We start from the raw sequence: 20,008 nt of genomic DNA, 5'->3' as shown, positions 1-20,008 counted from the left end.
GAAAGTGCCTGGTGCGTAGTGGGCATATGACAGATATTTCTTCAGTGATCACATTACGTAGTTATTCAAAGTGAGCTCTTGCTATAGACTAGTCATTTTGCCCAGAGCTTTGCGTACATTTTTCTTATTTAATTCTCACAGTCTGACCATAAGTAAGTACTATTACAATCCTAATTTTGCACATCAGAAAAACAAGCCTTAACAAAAGTAATAAAAATAGCTTAGCAAAGGCAATAAAAACAGCTTAGTGTGTCTCAAACACTTTACATAGACTTGTTTCCTTAGTCCTGAGGGTGGACACTATTATTGTCTATTTTTACAGGAGAGGAAACCGAGGCACAGCTGATTAAGTAACTTTCCTGAGGTCATGGCAATCAGCATGTGGCAGGACTGAGAGATAAAGCCAGCAGGTCTCCCCACACAGAATCCAAGCTCTCCGGCTCCAGGCCAAGTTCACACATTAGTGAGTGCAAAGCAGGTCTGACTAGTCTCCTGTTCTCAACCCTGGATAACGCCATTCCCTTGACATTTACTCTCTGTCAAAGATGATCACCCCCTGGCACTTCTACCAATACTTACCTCCTCCTAAACTCTCTTTCCACTATCCAGATTCACTGTCTAAAATACTGAAGACCTGGGCTTCCCTGGTGGCGCAGTGGTTGAGAATCTACCTGCCAATGCAGGGGACACGGGCTCGAGCCCTGGTCCGGGAAGATCCCACATGCCACGGAGCAACTGGGCCCGTGAGCCACAACTACTGAGCCTGCGCGTCTGGAGCCTGTGCTCCGCAACAAGAGAGGCCACGTTAATGAGAGGCCCGCACACCGCGATGAAGAGTGGCCCCCGCTCTCCGCAACTAGAGAAAGCCTTCGTGTAGAAACAAAGACCCAACACAGCCATAAATAAATAAATAAAGCAAACTGTCAACAAGCAAAAATAAAATAAACAGTAAAATACTGAAGACCTGGTTAGCCTTCTCGAAACATGCCTGCTTCCCTGCACTTTCTCTTCTTTATAAGAGTACCACCAACTTGCTTAATTTCCCAGCCCTAAAACCTCAAAGGCATTTGTGTCTTGTCTCTCTCACTCGTTGCTCCGCCCCAGACAATTCTCCCTTCCCAGTGTTTTGCTTCTCCGCCTTTCTTTCAACTCCTACTGCCACCCACCCAGTTCAGGACTTTGTCAATGCAGACCTGGCCTTTGGGAAAAAATGTGTTAATTTTTCTGCTTGTTGTCACTCTCTCCTCTTTAAGCTCATTCTGATGAATGATGGAAACTTTTAGAGTTAAAACATTTCAATCCATTACTGTCTTTTTAAAAAGTTTTGAATCTGTTCCTATTGCCTAAAGGATAAATTCCTTTGAAGTTCATCCATTCAATGTCATTCAATGTCATCCCCAGTTAGGGCTAACCTGTTTTTCAAGCATTATCTCCCACCACCACCTTATCTGACCTTCTTCTGCAATCTGGCTGCTTTATTCACTGTCAGAAAAACATCCTTTGTATGTTCTCACCTTTGCACTCTTACTCTTGGCATCCCCTAATCGATGTACCTTTCACATTCTTTAATACATTCTAACTCGTATCAAAAATCTTCTGTAAAGCTTTCTCTGGGCATCTCAGTTTGAAATGTCATCCCTCCCCTAAGCTCCTATACCAGGTAATGTTTGTGTAATTTACTCATGAAATTTCTCCTTAGATTAAACTGAGATTCTTTATATTGACGTTTTAATTCTTGTTCCATTGCCAAGTATCTCATGCCACATACTTAGTAAGGGCTCTGATAAAAATAATTTTGGAATTATGTTCATAGGGAGAATTAAATATCAGAAGAATTTCAGATGAAAGACCATGTTTAAGTTTGAGAAACTGGCATTTTCTAAACATCATATAGGCTTCTGTTTTATGTGATGGCTTTTTCATGAAATGTTCCCCTTCTCCTTCTGCAACAAGACTGGAATCAGAGAGAGCTTATTAATAAATTGTTTTTTTTCCCCTCTACTCTAATAAAAGTGAAAAAAGTTGGTGGATTTCCTATGGAATATTCTTCCATTGTTTTCCCTGACACTCTATGCAAATGAAAGGACTGAAAGCTAAATATTACATTTTGTTTACCTGTAGAAACAGAATTTAGAAAGAAAAAAACCTGAAGACTAGACACAAAGCCAATGGCCAATCCCAAATTTGAACCCAGATTTTCTGAATCCCAGAGCATCCTGTATTCTACCTCACCACTTCTCATCTGGAGGAAAGAAATACTACTCTATCTAACTGATGATTGACGGATCATCTAAATTCATCTTATAGACATATTCCTTTTTGGACTTTTGATTGTAATCCTGCAACATTTATCTTTTGCAGTCAGTTTGCAGTTTACAGCCTACAACAAATTTCCACATGCATTGTTGAGTGTTTTGCTCACAGCTACCCTGGGATGTTGGTGTCAGCAAGTCTAAAAGCGGAAGTGAGATGGGCTGCAAGAACATGTACGCATCAGATGTGGCTGTCTAAGAATTCCCTGTCCAACAAATGTATCTCTTCTTGATCCCTTGATCAACAAACGCATCCAGTGCCTATTTTGTGGGGATACATGATACTTGCCCACAAGGGTCTGAGACAAAATAGGCATGCCGTGTGACAGGGTATGTATATGAAATGTCAAATTGTGGTTCTGTAGGTTAGCAGAAAAGAGAGCTAAGTCCTGGGACTCACTGTAAGCTTCTTCGTAGAGGGGAGACTTAGGCAGTCCCTTCGAGCCCCAGCAGGATTTCCAAAACAGTGATGTCCAAATGGAATGTGTCCATTCGTTCTTTTTTTCATGTAAAATCTGTACTTTATAAAGCATTCTTATATTCTTTAGCCCATTTAATCCTTTTGAGATCCTGGTCCATTAAATGAACAGTTCTCTTGGGGTTAAGAGAGCCATTGTAATCTCTATTACCCATTCTAGACAAAATTCTTTCGAATGCTGGCTTCCTCTATTAAGGTGAAAATTAAATTCTCAAAAAGTAGGGCACAGGTTGGGGGAGAAGAAGGGACTGGCCTTGCTCAGCGTAGCCCAGAGTCCCTTGGCTCAACTTTGTGATTCTAATGAGGCAGCCAACTTCTACAGGCAGTAGGTTTAAGCAATGGAATGGAGCCTGATGTGTTAACTGTATACACTAAACTCGTGTTAGATCACCAGAGTTCTGAGTCAACAATCAGAAAGGAGTTCCTCCATCTTTTATCAACAGGAAAATTGTCTTGTCATTGGATAGAAATGCCAGGATGAAGTGACATTTTGCAAGATGTCAATTCCGTGAGTTAGGTGTTTGAAAAGGACTTTCAAAAAGTTTATTGCAGAATAAACATCCTTTCTAAAACTGGAAGAGCTTCAGACTAGTCTAGAAATGGTTACATCCCATTTCTCACATTAATTAAAATGCTAGTTACAGGTTTTAAAACTTCACAGCTGCAACACACCATTAGAGGAAATAAGTATCAAACTCTTATTATATTTTAATTTTCTACACTGAGCCATCCACAGAAATTCCATATTATCTTTTTTTTCTTCTAGTTTTATTGAGGTATAATTGACATAAAGCACTGTTATGTTAAAAGTACACAGTAAAATTATTTGACTTAGATACATTATGAAATGATTGTTACAATAAGTTTAGTGAACATCCATCATCTTATATAGATACAACATTAAAGAAATAGAAAATATTTCCTTGTGATGAGAACTGTTAAGATTTAATCTCAACAACTTTCAGATATAACATACAACAGTGTTATATTTATCATGTTGTACAGTACATCCCTAGTACTTATTTATCTTTAACTGGAAGTTTGTACCTATTAATTGTCATCATCTGATTCCCCCTCTCCCCACCCCTTACCTCTGGCAACCACAAATATGATTTCTTTTTCTATGAGTTTGTTTTGTTTTTGAAATAGAATTGACCTACAACACTATGCTAGTTCCTGTTACACAACATAGAGATTCAATCTTTCTGCACATTTAAAAATGATCACTATGATACGTCTACTTACGATATGTCACCATACAAAGATATTACATAGCTATTGACTATATTCACCACACTAGACATTTCATAACCGTGACTCATTTATTTTGCACCTGGAAGTTTATGCCTCTTAATCTCCCTCACCTATTTCTTTCCTCCCCCTCACCACTGGCAACCGTTTCTTTGTTCTCTGTATCTATAACTCTGTTTCTTTTTTATGTTTGTTCATTTGTTTTGATTTTAGAGTGAAAATATAAGTAAAATCATACAGTATTTCTCTTTCTCTGTCTGACTTATTTCACTTAGCATAATGCCCTCTGGGTCCATCCATGTCACAAATGACAAGTATTCATTATTTTGTATGGCTGAGTGATATTCTCACATCTTCTTTATTCATTCATCTATTGATGGATACTTAGGTTGCTTTTATATCTGGGCTATTGTAAATAATGATGCAATGAACATATATCTTTTCTAATTAGTGTTTTCATTTTCTTCGATAGAATATCCAGGAGTGGAATTGCTGGATAATATTATAGTTCTATTTTTAATTTTTGAGGAATCTCCATACGGTTTTCCATACTGGCCACTCCAATTTACTGATATATTGCCACCAACGGTGTAGGAGGATTCTCTTTCCTTCACATCCTTTCCAATCCTTGTTATTTGTTGTCTTTTTGATAATAGCCACTCTGACAGGTGTGAGGTGACAGCTCATTATGGTTTTGACCTGCATTTCCCTGATGGCTAGTGACATTGAGCATCTTTTCATGTGACTGTGGGCCACATATATGTGTTCTTTTGGAAAAATGTCTATTCAGATAATCTGTGCATTTTTTAACCGAGTTGTTCAATTTTTTGATGTTGAGTTGTGTGAGTTATTTGTATATTTGTATATATTATAGTTTTGGGTATTAACCCCTTATCAGATATATTGTATGCAAATATCTTCTCCTATTCATTAGCCTTTTAGTTTTTTAAATTTTTTATTTACATTTATTTTTTTATTATGTTTTTAAACATCTTCAGTGGAGTATAATTGCTTCACAATGTTGTGTTAGTTTCTGCTTTATACAAAGTGAATCAGCTATATGTATACATATATCCCCATATCCCCTCCCTCTTGTGTCACCCTCCCACCTTCACTATCCCACCCCTCTAGGAGGTCACAAAGCACCGAGCTGATCTCCCAGTGCTATGCGGCTGCTTCCCACTAGCTATCTATTTTACATTTGGTAGTGTATATATGTACCTGCCACTCTCTCACTTCATCCCAGCTTATCCTTCCCTCTCCCCATGTCCTCAAGTCCATTCTCTACGTCTGTGACTTTATTCCTGTCCTGCCACTAGGTTCTCAGAAACTTTTTTTTTTTTAGATTCCATATATAAGTGTTAGCATGTGGTATTTGTTTTTCTCTTTCTGATTTACTTCACTCCGTATGACAGACTCTAGATCCATCCATCTCACTACAAATAACTCAATTTCGTTTCTTTTTATGGCTGAATAATATTCCATTATATATATGTGCCACATCTTCTTTATCCATTCATCTGTCGATGGACACTTAGGTTGCTTCCATGGGCTGCCTATTGTAAATCGTGCTGCAATGAACATTGTGGTACATGACTCTTTTTGAATTATGGTCTTCTCAGGGTATATGCCCAGGAGTGGGATTGCTGGGTCATATAGTAGTTCTATTTTTAGTTTTTAAAGGAACCTCCATACTGTGCTTCATAGTGGCTGTATCAAGTTACATTCCCATCAACAGTGCAAGAGGGTTCCCTTTACTCCACACCCTCTCCAGCATTTATTGTTTGTAGATTTTTTGATGATAGCCATTCTGACCGGAGTGAGGTGATACATCATTGTAGTTTTGATTTGTATTTCTCTAATGATTAGTGATGCTGAGCGTCCTTTCATGTGTTTGTTGGCAATCTGTATATCTTCTTTGGAGAACTGTTTGTTTAGGTCTTCTGCCCATTTTTGGATTGGGTTGTTTGTTTCTTTGATATTGAGCTGCATGAGCTGCTTGTGTATTTTGGAGATTAATCCTTTGTCAGTTGTTTCATTTGCAAATATTTTCTCCCATTCTGAGGGTTGTCTTTTTGTCTTGTTTATGGTTTCCTTTGCTGTGCAAAATCTTTTTAAGTTTCGTTAGGTCCAATTTGTTTATTTTTGTTTTTATTTCCATTTCTCTAGGAGGTGGGTCAAAAAGGATCTTGCTGTGATTTATGTCAAAGAGTGTTCTTCCTATGTTTTCCTCTAAGAGTTTTATAGTGTCTGGCCTTACATTTAGGTCTTTAATCCATTTTGAGTTTATCTTTGTGTATGGTGTTAGGAAATGTTCTAATTTCATTCTTTTACATGTAGCTGTCCAGTTTTCCCAGCATCACTTATTGAAGAGGTTGTCTATTCTCCATTGTATATTTTTGCCTCCTTTATCAAAGATAAGTAACCATATGTGTGTGGGTTTATCTCTGGCCTTTCTCTCCTCTTCCACTGATCTATATTTCTCTTTTTGTGCGAGTACCGTACTGTCTAGGTTACTGTAGCTTTGTAGTATAGTCTGAAGTCAGGGAGCCTGATTCCTCCAGCTCCATTTTTCTTTCTTAAGATTGTTTTGGCTATTCAGGGTCTTTTGTGTTTCCATACAAATTGTGAAATGTTTTGTTCTAGTTCTGAGAAAAATGCCACTGGTAGTTTGATAGGGATTGCACTGAATCTGTAGATTGCTTTGAGTAGTAAGTATAGTCATTTTCACAATGTTGATTTTTCCAATCCAAGAACATGGTATATCTCTCCATCTCTTGGTATCGTCTTTAATATCTTTCATCAGTGTCATAGTTTTCTGCATACGGGTCTTTTGTCTCCTTAGGTATGTTCATTCCTAGGTATTTTACTCTTTTTTTGCAGTGGTAAATGGGAGTGTTTCCTTAATTTCTTTTTCAGATTTTTCATCATTAGTTTATAGGAATGCAAGAGTTTTCTGTGCATTAATTTTGTATCCTGCAACTTTACCAAATTCATTGATTAGCTCTAGTAGTTTTCTGGTAGCATCTTTAGGATTCTCTATGTATAGTATCATGTAATCTGCAAGCAGTGACAGTTTTGCTTCTTCTTTTCTGATTTGGATGCCTTTAATTTTTTTTCTTCTCTGATTGCTGTGGCTAAAACTTCCAAAACTATGTTGAATCATAGTGGTGAGAGTGGGCAACCATGTCTTGTTCCTGATCTTAGAGGAAATGCTTTCAGTTTTTCACCATTGAGAATGATGTTGGCTGTGGGTTTGTCATATATGGCCTTTATTATGTTGAGGTAAGTTCCCTCTATGCCCACTTTCTGGAGAGTTTTTATCATAAATGGGTGTTGAATTTGTCAAAAGCTTTTTCTGCATTTATTTAGTTGATCATATGGTTTTTCTTCTTCAATTTATTAATATGGTGTATCACATTGATTGATTTGCATATATTGAAGAATCCTTGTATTCCTGGGATAAACTCCACTTGATCATGGTATATGATCCTTTTACTGTGCTGTTGGATTCTGTTTGCTAGTATTTTGTTGAGGATTTTTGCATCTATGTTCATCAGTGATATTGGCCTGTAGTTTTCTTTTTTTGTGACATCTTTGTCTGGTTTTGGTATCAGAGTGATGTTGGTCTCATAGAATGAGTTTGGGAGTGTTCCTCCCTCTGCTATATTTTGGAAGAGTCTGAGAAGCATAGGTGTTAGCTCTTCTCTAAATGTTTGATAGAATTCGCCTGTGAAGCCATCTGGTCCTGGGCTTTTGTTTTTTGGAAGATTTTTAATCACAGTTTCAATTTCAGTGCTTGTGATTGGTCTGTTTATATTTTCTATTTCTTTCTGGTTCAGTCTTGGAAGGTTATGCTTTTCTAAGAAGTTTTGTATTTCTTCCAGGTTTTCTATTTTATTGGCATATAGTTGCTTGCAGTAATCTCTCATGCTCCTTTGTATTTCTGCAGTGTCAGTTGTTACTTCTCCTTTTTCATTTCTAATTCTGTTGATTTGAGTTTTCTCCCTTTTTTTCTTGATGAGTCTGGCTAAAGATTTTTTTTTTTTTTTTTTTTTTTTTGCGGTACACGGGCCTCTCACTGTTGTGGCCTCTCCCATTGCGGAGCACAGGCTCCAGACGTGGAGGCTCAGCAGCCATGGCTCATGGGCCCAGCCACTCTGCGGCATTTGGGATCTTCCCAGACCAGGGCACAAACCTGTGTCCCCTGCATCAGCAGGCGGACTCTCAACCACTGTGCCACCAGGGAAGTCCCTGGCTAAAGTTTTATCAATTTTGTTTATCTTCTCAAAGAACCAGCTTTTAGTTTTATTGATATTTGCTATTGTTTCCTTCATTTCTTTTTCATTTATTTCTGATCTGATCTTTATGTTTTCTTTCCTTCTGCTAACTTGGGTTTTTTTTTTGTTGTTGTTCTTTTTTCTCTAATTTCTTTAGGTGTAAAGTTAGGTTGTTTATTTGAGATTTTTCTTATTTCTTGAGGTAGGATTTTATTGCACTAAACTTCACTCTTAGAACTGCTTTTGCTGCATCCCATAGGTTTTGGGTCATCGTGTTTTCATTGTCATTTGTTTCTAGGTATATTTTGATATCCTTTTTGATTTCTTCAGTGATCTCTTGATTATTTCATAGTGTATTGTTTAGCCTTCATGTGTTTGTAATTTTCACAGATTTTTCCTGTTATTGATATCTAGTCTCATAGCATTGTGGTCAGAAAAGATACTTGATACGATTTCAATTTTCTTAAATTTACCAAGGTTTGATTTGTGACCCAAAATATGATCTATCCTGTAGAATGTTCCATGAGCACTTGAGAAGAAAGTGTATTCTGTTGTTTTTGGATAGAATGTCCTATTAAATATCAATTAAGTCCATCTTGTTTAATGTGTCATTTAAAACTTGTGTTTCCTTATTTATTTTCATTTTGGATATTATGTCCATTGGTGAAAGTAGGGTGTGTAATTCCCCTTCTATTATTGTGTTCCTGTCGACTTCCCCTTTCATTGCTGTTAGCACTTGCCTTATGTATTGAGGTGCTCCTATGTTGGGTGCATAAATATTACAATTGTTATATCTTCCTCTTGGATTGATCCCTTGATCATCATGTAGTGTCCTTCTTTGTCTCTTGTAATAGTCTTTATTTTAAATTCTATTCTGTCTGATAGGAGAATTGCTACTCTAGCTTTCTTTTGATTTCCATTTGCATGGAATATCTTTTTCCATCCCCTCACTTTCAGTCTGTATACGTCCCTAGATCTGAAGTGGGTCTCTTGTAGACAGCGTATATACAGGTCCTGTTTTCAACTATAATCTCTTCAAATATTTTCTTAGTCCCTTTCTTTTTCTCTTCTTCTTCTGAGACCTGTATAATTCGAATGTTTGTGCATTTAATGTTGTCCCAGAGGTCTCTTAGACTGTCTTCAATGCTTTTCATTCTTTTTTCTTTGTCTGCTCTGTGGTAGTTATTTACACTATTTTATCTTCCAGGTCACTTATCCATTCTTCTGCCTCAGTTATTCTGCTATTGATTCCTTCTAGAGAATCTTTAATTTCATTTATTGTGTTGTTCATCATTGTTTGTTTACTCTTTATTTCTTCTAGGTCCTTGTTAATCATTTCTTGTTTTTCTCCATTCTATTTCCAAGATATTGGATCATCTTTACTATCATTACTGTGAATTATTTTTCAGGTAGACCACCTATTTCCTCTTCATTTGTTTGGTCTGGTGGGCTTTTAACTTGCTGCTTCATCTGCTGCATATTTCTCTGTCTTCTCATTTTGTTTAAGTTACTGTGTTTGGGGTCTCCTTTTCACAGCCTACAATTTCATAGTTCCTGTTGTTTTTGGTGTCTGCCCCCAGTGGGTGAGATTGGTTCAGTGGCTTGTGTAGACTTCCTGGTGGAGGTGACTGGTGCCTGTGTTCTGGTGGATGGGCCTGGATTTTGTCTCTCTGGTGGGCAGGGCTGTGTCCAGTGGTGTATTTTGGGGTGACTGTGAACTTAGTATGATTTTAGGCAGCCTCTCTGCTAATGGGTAGTGTTGTGTTCCTATCTTACTAGTTGTTTGGCATGGAGAGTCCAGCACTGGAGCTTGCTAGCCATTGGGTGGAGTTGGGTGTTAGCATTGAGGTGAAGACCTCTGGGAGAGCTCTCACTGATTGATATTACGTGGGGCCGGGAGGTCTCTGGTGACCAATGTACCAAACTCAGCTCTCCCACCTCAGAGGCTCAGGCCTGACACCAAGCCAGATCACCAAGACTCTGTCAGCCACATGGCTCAAAAGAAAAGGGAGAAAAAAAGAAAGAAAAAATAATAATAATAAATTTATTAAAATATTATTAAAATTTAAATAATAATAATAAAAAAGAAGAGAGCAACCAAACCAATAAACAAGTCCACCAAAGATAACAAGCGCTAAAAATTAAACTAAGATAAACATAAAAATCGGAAACCAATCAGTCACAGATAGCAAACACCAAGTCTACAGTTGCTCCTAAAATCCACCACATCATTTTTGGGATGATTCATTGTCTATTCAGGTATTCCACAGATGCAGGTACATCAAGTTGATCGTGGGAATTTTATCCACTGCTCCTGAGGCTGCTGCGAGAGATTTCCCTTTCTCTTCTTTGTTTGCACAGCTCCTGGGGTTCAGCTTTGGATTTGGCCCCGCCTCTGTGTGTAGGTTGCCCTCAGGCATCTGTTCCCGTCCAGAGAGGATGGGGTTAAAGCAGCAGATGATTAGGGGGCTCTTGCTCACTCATGCTGTGGGGAGGGAGCGGTACGGTTGTTATAACTGGAATGTGGGGTGAGCCTGTGGTGGCAGAGTCTGGCATGATATTGCAACAGCCTGAGGTGCTGTTCTCCTGGGGAAGTTGCCCCTGGATCACGGGATCCTGGCAGTGGAGGGCTACACAGGCTCCTGGGAGGGGGGGGTTATGTGGATAGTGACCTGTGCACAGGATTCTTGGTGGCTGCAGCAGCAGCGTTAGAATTTCATGCCTGTCTCTGGGGTCCGAGCTGATAGCTGTGTCTCATGCCCTTCTCTGGAGCTTGTTTAGGTGGTGCTCTGCCTTCTGTGGGCAAATGGGGAAGGAATCCCGTCTCTTCATGCACCCAGAAACAATGGTCTCTTGCCTCTTAGGCAGGTCCAGACTTTTTCCCGGACTCCCTCCTGGCTAGCTGTGGTGCACTAGCCCCCTTCAGGCTGTGTTCACGCCGCCAACCCCAGTTCTCTCCCTGGGGTCTGACCTCCAAAGCGTGAGCCTCAGCTGCCAGCCCCCACCCACCCTGGCGGGTGAGCAGACAAGCCTCTCGGGCTGGTGAGTGCTGGTCAGCACCGATCCTCTGTGCAGGAATCTCTCCACTTTGACCTCTGCACCCCTGTTGCTGCACTATCCTCCGTGGCTCCAAAGTGTCCCCCTGGCCCAACCCCCGTCTCCGCCAGTGAAGAGGCTTCCTAGTTTGTGGAAACTTTTCCTCCTTCACACCTCCCTCCCAGAGGTGCAGGTTCTGTCCCTATTATTTTGTCTCTGTTTTTTCTTTTGCCCTACCCAGGTACGTGGGGATTTTCTTGCCTTTTGGGAAGTCTGAGGTCTTCTTCTAGAGTTCTGTAGGTGTTCTGTAGGAGTTTTCCACATATAGATGTATTTTTGATGTATTTGTGGGGAGGAAGTTGATCTCCACATCTTACTCCTCCGCCATCTTGAAGGTCCCCCCCTCCATGTTATCTTTGACCTTTATACTTCAATTTGACCCATAGGCTCTGTGTACTCTCCTTTTCCACACTTCTGGGGCTGCTCGCATTGATATAGCTATTAAATGGCTAGCATTAGGACTGGTTTCTATGGTTGCAGAGTGAAAGACGGGTTTTCTATTATATTTTCTGGCACAACGTGAGCAAGAAGAACAGCCAAGCCTGTTGGAGAAAGTTCAGATACCAACTCATGATATAGAGCCAGGAACTGAGGATGGGTTGGAAAACAGAACCAAAAAGCTGGACCTGGATGGATTTGGGATTAAAATGAGAATGGATCAGGTGTCTGGTGTGCAGGTGGCCTGAGCCAGCTTGGACATCCTGGAGCAGAAGAGCCAGCACAGGATCCAGCATGAAGAATAAGCTCAGATACTTGAATTCATGATGGTTGTCTTAGCCAGACTCAGAAGTCATGACTTGGTTGGCAAAGGAACACTTCTCTGTAGGTTGATCCTTGGAAATTGTCATGAAAAAGTTGGTTCTCAGCCATGGGAGGGCTGAGTGAGGGAAAGAACAGATAAATGAGCGAGACTCCATCACCCATTGACAATTTGTGCATTGAAGAAAACATACTTAATACCCTCTTGCTATGGAGTGGTTTCACTTCCAGCCCAGATCCACTACACAGATTAAGATGTGGTGCCCCATCTTGTTCAGAGAAATGCCCACAATATGGCCAATCTTCAGTCACCTCATGTCAGGATTTCCCAACTGATTAGTGATATTTCCAGACTTGAGCTAAGAAGATGGTTCCAGGGTTTCTCTGGTGGTTGAGAGTCTGCCTGCCGATGCAGGGGACACGGGTTCGTGCCCTGGTCCGGGAAGATCCCACATGCCTCAGAGTGGCTGGGCCCGTGAGCCATGGCCACTGAGCCTGCGCGTCCAGAGCCCGTGCTCCGCAACGGGAGAGGCCACAACAGTGAGAGGCCCACGTACCGCATTAAAAAAAAAAAAAAAAAAGAAGGCGGTTCCATTGGGAACTTTAAGGACAATACTACTTGTTACACTGGAGCTGTAGTTTACTAAATGAGACATCAGTGCCTTGTAAGAGTTAATGAAGTCTCCCAAGTGCCTTGTTTAGTTACACTGGAATAATAGGGTTGCCTGTCCCTTCTTACAAATGGATATTAAGATTATGATGTAACAAGACGTCAAAACCCTACTGTACAATTGCATGCTGATAATAGTTATGCTTCTTTATTAGCATTGTTTTAAGATAAATAGAGGGCAATAACGTTCTTGAGAAATGTTGTTGGGCATGTTTAACATTACTTTAAAGTAACCAACACATTTATATCACCTCAACAGTGTTAGAATTTTCATTACAAGAAAAAAAACAGCAAATCACTGGAAAACAATATTATACATGATATCTAAAGAGAATTTTCTTATTATTTCATTTCTCATGCTACGAACGTATGAAAAATACCCTTTAAGGGCAAACTATTGACAAGTTATAACTTAGGTTTCCAGGACTTCAGCGAGTTGTTTTTCAGGCAAGAAAAATCACAATGTTTTTCGTTTCCTTTCTTGGTACACCTGCCAAATGTATTGAATGCCCACTGTGTGCAAAGGCTTGTGCTCAAATGACCCCTTCCCATGCTTGGAAAGCAAAGAAACAATTGTAAATAAGAAAGGTATAAAAATGGTGGTAAGTAGCAGTACACAGGCATTACTAGGCCATTGTACTGCAGGGGACAGGGGCACAGGGATGGTAGTGATGGAAGGTCCATGCCACATTGCTGCCATCTATGTGGCACCTAAAGCCAATTACACATACAGTCTACTTTGGACCAGAGAAATGTCGGGATTAAAAAAAAAAAAAAAGGCTATCCTTGACTGTGAACAGCTGACCTTCAACATGATCTGTTCCGCAGAAGGACTGTGCCCTTGTCCACCAAAGCCCCTTCGTGTTTGTACTCCTGGGGGAGCCATCCATTTACTCTGTCCTCAGCGTCCCTGCTGACTCTGGCCCTGTCCTTCACCCTGCAACAGTGTGAGTGGCCACAGCCATACTATGACTTTATAAGAAGGGAACTGTTTTATACTGAGGGCCATTTAGGGAAACAGTAGTACAGAGACAATTGTACATTGGTTAAAATCAAAAGGTTTAGAGTCAGATTGACATAGGGGAAATCCCTGCTCCTACACTTCTAACCTAGAGGACCTTGAGCAAGTTTCTTAACCCCTCTGTGTCTCAGTGTTTTCATCTGTAAGATGGGAACACTCACATCTATCACATAGCATCACTATGAGGATTGAATGAGAGGCTACATGGATCAGACTGAGCCTGGCATATACTGAATTATCATTCAAGCATAAGGACTATTCGTTGGCTCTTTGGGGAGAAAATATGCTTGAAAGCCCCATTTGTCAACTTAGAAATGAACTTATAGAAAACAGCCCATTTTCTTTTGGTTTTGAGGAAAATCTGTCAAATATACCTATGAGAATGAATATACAAACAGACCATGGCCAGATTATGTATGAATATAGAGCTCAGACCTACAACCCACAGTGACCAGACAGGAAGCCAACCTGTCTACAGTAACCAACCCAAGCAGTCAAACTATCATCTGGAATAACTAGTCCACAGAGCCAAACAATAGTCCCTGTAATCGTCAGCTCGAAACAGCCCTGTCTTGATTAATAATTAACAGCTTCCCTAACTTGCCCCAGCTTTCAACATAGGACCAATTGGAGAAAGCCAAATGCGCACCTGTAACCAATCACGTAGGACTCCTCCCTTCTAGTCGGCCTGCCTCGGGCTTCCTCAGGCCAACAGCCTCGAGTCAGGGCACACCTGAAGCCTTCCCTTTTGTCCGCTACAAAGCTTCCCCACTCCTCTGCTTGCCTTTGAGTCTCTGCCAAATGCAAGTGATGGTGGCCGCCTCCCTTGCTATGGCAAACCCTGAAGAGATAGCCTTGCTTGTTCTCATCTGAATGGTCATCACTTATTTCCACACACCTCTCGAACCACAGAGCGAGACCATCGTAATCGTGGGTAAGGACTGAATCTGTTTTGGGCTCGGCACTCTAGCCCCAGTATCTAGCAGAGTGTCTGGTTCATAGAGACATGGATGAATGAGTAAAAATTTCCTCTTCCAAACCAGCCAGATGGCCTCTAGGGTACTAGTGAAGGATATGAAAACTGTGACAAAGGAGGGGCTTTTCTTGTGAGAAGAGGTCATTTAGGCAAAAGAGCGTGGGGAAGGTGCAGCTCTTCCATGATGTGACTGTTAGTTTTGCTCTAATCACTAAGTTCTGGGAGCCAAGTGGGCCCCTTATCCAGAATATTAAGACAACAGTAATGCCCACTCACGAGGGATTTCTGAGGCTTTAATGAGATCCTGTGGATAAAAGAATGAGGCTCTGGGGAATGACGGCAACTTGCTTTTCTCTTGTATCCTAATGTCCTGTTGACATTCTTTACTACATGTATATACAGTTGACCCTTGAACAATATGGGTTTGAACTGCACAAGTCCATTTATACACGGATTTTTTTCAATAAAGAACCACAGCGCGGCACTCTCTGAGGTTGGTTGAATCTACAGATGCGAACCACAGGTGTGGAGGGCTGAGTGTAAAATTATACACTGGTTTTCAGCTGTGTGGAGGGTAGGTGCTCCAACCTGCATACTGTTCAGGGGTCAACTGGACAGCTTCTAAAATACACAGCATGAAAAAACAAGAAAAGCCATTCTGAATTTGACAACGCTCTACATATATTGACTATTACCTTTTAGAGAAATACAAAGTAACAATTTATTTGAATACCCCATATTGGGCATATATAATTAATTCAACAATAAACAACATTAACATTCCGGAAATAGATTTTTGATACATGAGACAGAATTGTCTAATTTGGATTTGCATATGGTTTATTTAGTAAGCAAATATTTATAGCAAATCTCTATTTGCAAGGCATCATGCTAGGTAGAAGGAGGTTTCTAAAGTTGTGCAAAAGACTGGTCCCTGCCATATAGAGAAGTTTTGTAAAACCCTCTCATGTAGGCAACTCAAGTTCAGTCTTGGATGAGGAAAGTGGTAACTGATGGGAAGGGAATGTGCTTCCTGTAGAGATGAGTAAGGAAGACCTCATGAAGGAAAACTTGGGTTTATGTGGGAGCTGCTTGGGTATTTTAATACACAGAAATAAGGGAAGGGCATGCTAGACAGAGGGCAAGAGAAAGAGGTCGGAAGAAGCAGGCATGTGCCACAGATTCCTTTGTTATACACTTCATAGCCCTGGGACCTTCTTCTTCATAGCATTTATTATAATTTAATTAATTTTTTAGTTGAGCAATTTTTTAAAACTGTCTCCTTGTAGACCATAAGCTTTCTAAGTGCAGGGAATATGTATGTTCTGTTCACTATTGTATCCTTAGAGCCTTACACACCTTCTGAAGCATAATTATGCTCAATAAATATTTGTCAAATGAAAATGCAAGGTGCTTGTGAATGGCTGAAATGTAGGGTTACTATACACAAACATAGATGACCCCCCCCCCGACTTACAACCGAATTTTGATTCTGGGTAAAAAGTGGCAACTTCATTTATAATAAATGAAAATTAAACTAGACACATGTAGGGTTGTTTTAAAGGTAATAGTTACAAATTGGGGTGTGCTAAATATAACTTTCTTTTATTCTTTATTAATTAACTCAGCTTAGTTTTGGAGCCCATATTTCTGCTTGGGAGTGGGAAAAGATAACCGCACATTCAGGGTAATTGCATCCATTTTTGATTTGACACCCAGCCTCTTCTAAGCTAACTCAGTCTCTTTGGGGTAATTGTCAATTGCCTTTTCCTTCCCTTCTTCTCCCCGACTGGCACCTTGGCTACAGGAGAAAGTCCAGAGCATGGATTCACTCATTCTTGTGCCGTCTCTCAATTCTCCCTGGCTCCCACTGACCTCCAGGTGAGGTGTACTTCATCTTTCCTGACCTCTGGACAGCAATCTCTGTTGTCAATGCCCTAGTGTCAGTGTCTGATGCAGCACATGGCTTATTCTTGTGTGGTCTTGACTTAAAAGAACTTGCTGGTGCTGCTGGTATTCTGAGGTTTAGTCCTGTCCTCCATCCAAACCTTAGCTTTGGACTGGCCACTGGCCACCTCTGCAACAGCATCCCACCATGACTCTTGAGGCAAATGAGACGCGATACAGCTCAGCTCGCATACACAGACAGGGCCAGATGAGTAGTTCTATGAATGGACTGTGGGAAGACTACGTGTCCCTTTGGGGCTTAGACAGTGGGATAAGGCTATGAGTCCTCTGGAATCTCTCTTCTCTGCCATTATGAGCATGGAAACCTTGAGTTAAGGCAACAGAGTGTCATGATGGAAGCAGGATGGATCATTTAGCGCCAGCATGAGGGCAAGTTATGCAGAGTTAACCAGACCCACAGCCAACTTTGTGAGAATGGGAAATAAAGGTGTTTTGAATTTATGCGTTACTGCAGCATAACTGACCCTGCCTTGACTTACACTACAGTACATTAACCAAGTCTTTTATTTTCTGTATTTTGACGCTTTGACATCTGGCACCTTGCTGACCCTGGAAAGGCTGCCCCGTCCAGGGTAGCCGATTGCTAGAGATGTAAAGAGCTAAGCCGGGAGCATGCTTTTCAAATGCAAATCAGCCAATCCAAAACCCACATCCCACCACCTCCTCTATCGGCTCTTACGCTCAGAGCCACTATCCACCTGCCCTAATCACCCCGGGGCCAGGTACTAAACAACTAGGAACAGACTTTATTCCCCAGAGCATGCTGAATTTATTCAAATTAGCCAATCCTAAGCCCTCTTACCCTGCTTCACCAGTTCCTGCTCATGGAAGTCACAATAAAGTCTCTGGCCCACTGTTCTCTTCCCTTTCTTCTTCCTGAGCAACCACAGTGCTTCCTCCTGTGCACCCCCATCCCCATGGAGCGGCATGCCCCTCTGCTTGGAAACTGCGAGTAACAGACTATCATTTCAATGGCAATCATTTCCTCATCTGTTGGCTGTACGATACCTCGTTTTGTGTTAGTAACCATATTTGAAAACATAGAGCGACTATTTTCACCAATGGGGTGGTGAGCAACTTGATTGCAGACACATAACACACTCTTCTTTAAATCAGTGTTTGGCACGTAATAGGTTCCCCATGACTACATACTCTGTGAATCAATGGGTATAACACAAATCAATATATTCAGTATATTGTCTTTGAGACAGGAGTATAGCAATGATAAAAACTTTAGGAATATCCGCATTTGAAGATGGTGGGGAGAAAGCAAGAGTAAACAAAATGTTATGCAGAAAACCATCGTATTGTAGAGCCACGGACGCCAGACAAAGAATTCCAACAAGAAATGGTGATAAGTATGCAGAGATGTTAAGGAGGATGGTAAAGAAACATAGCAGCAATCGTGAACATGAACATTGTGGGCACCTAGAGGCTACCTTGATGAGCTCATCACCAACATCCTGCTCCAAGCTCAATTTAGAAACAAAGAAATATTGTCTTTTGATAGTTAAATTTAAGATCAATACATAATGGATCATATCACAGATATGCAAATTAAGAAGTTTAAGCAGGAGACAGACAACAAAGGAAAACACAAATGAATGCGCTCTTACAAATTGTGAAAATTGCTGTCAAGGAAAATGTGAAAATTGATATGACACAGTGTCATAAGGACTAAATTTAGATTGATGTCAGGGAAGTTTCCTGATGAAGTGACATGAAAGCCGAGACCTACAGAACTAACTCTAACCTGATTGAATATATTAACATATCTAACAGCTGAAGGTAGGTGTGCTCAGCCATGGAAACACAGAAATGAAGAGTCAGAGAAGTCTTAGCCTCCAGACTTGGGGTGTGGACAAAGCCATCACTAGCATGGTGGCAGATGCAAGTTTCCCCGGGCAAGATTTTCATTCTTAGCCCTCAGCCTCAGCCGTTAAACCTTAGCTTCAGCCATCAGACTTTCAATTCATCTACTACCCCCTATTCTTAATCCATGCCTAACTTCTGATTATAATTTGGCTTCCCATGTGGGTCTGCCTAGAGGGAAAGTATGCATTGATCATGTGAACTTGAGTTATTTCTGATTTCTAATGGTGGTTTCTCATGGTTAATTAATAAAGTGAGTTCTGATTATGATTTGGCTTTGCATAAAAATGACAATGGGGAAAAAATGATGAAAACAGATATTTTGATTTCTGTACCTATCAAGTGTGTCACTGGAGATGAACAAGTTGGTATTCAGGTTCTTTCCTGAGACTCAAGATCATGGAGCATTCAAACAGCATGTTGGAACCTCATTCTCAAGAGATCCCTGAAGACTCATAATAGTCAAAGAAATTTTAAGGCAGGATGATTGACCTTGGGACACAGGTGACCTACTTGAGAAGTCCTACCTCTCATCAGGTGACAGCTATTTCCACCTTTCTCTCCACCACTCACTTCTTCAACTACCAGTAAAACAATGGGAGTGGAAACCAAACTATATATGCTCAGATAGTTAGTTGCTTGGAATTACAGATGCTTAAGTAGAAACTAGATGATCATTTATCACCTATCAGGATGCTTTCAAGTTTACTAGATGAGATATGACCTAAGGTCATTCCAACCTCTGAAGGAAGGAAGGAATGAAAAACAAAGGGCTTTGACTCAGGATTATTCCTCCCTTCTGATGACTGAGACTGACTAGGTGGTGACTTTCTCATTCCTTCAGATGAGTTCTTTCCCACATCCTTAGGATGTGTTCTCTACATAAATAAACTTCAGCAAGGACAATCCCATGGGTCTCCCAGAAATACTCAGATACATCAGGATCCCAGCAGGGAATACAGCTTGGATCCAAGCCTGTACGTCACAAGCTTGCACGTTACAATGGCAAGTTCCAGGAATAAGGCTAAATATAGAAGATGAAGTCTAAACTGGATGGGAATAATAGAACAGAGAGAGGAAGAGGCAAAGCTGGATAACAGAGACAACGGAATTAGGACATTGAGAAGTTGGTTGAAGATTAATGTAAGTGGTAAGAAGCAGAAAATTGCTGAACAGTCAGAGTTTAGCAACTGGAAAAACAATCTAAAGTTGGGATGAGAAATCCCAGTTTCTTGCTGGAATGTTGGAGCGGTGGACGGCTCACGTGGATACTGGCACATGGTGCAGACTGCTGAATTGTACTTTCCTAGAGTAAAATTCCTAGG

The 20,008-nt window shown here is 40.6% G+C and overlaps 1 long non-coding RNA gene across 2 annotated transcripts in view; it reads left to right on the top strand.

Annotated features, from left to right (window-relative positions):
• The window catches only part of LOC132427985 (uncharacterized), a 123,199-nt gene extending 121,192 nt beyond the window's left edge, over window positions 1–2,007 (top strand). For both annotated transcript variants that reach the window (XR_009520049.1, XR_009520048.1), the window contains one exon: window positions 610–2,007. This is a non-coding gene — a long non-coding RNA (uncharacterized lncRNA). The remainder of the gene's footprint in view (window positions 1–609) is intronic.
• The last annotated feature ends 18,001 nt before the right edge of the window (window positions 2,008–20,008 follow it).

Source organism: Delphinus delphis, chromosome 7 (assembly GCF_949987515.2).
Source record: "Delphinus delphis chromosome 7, mDelDel1.2, whole genome shotgun sequence".
In the NCBI taxonomy this organism is placed as follows: Eukaryota; Metazoa; Chordata; class Mammalia; order Artiodactyla; family Delphinidae; genus Delphinus; species Delphinus delphis.
This window is presented reverse-complemented; position numbering and strand designations above follow the sequence as displayed.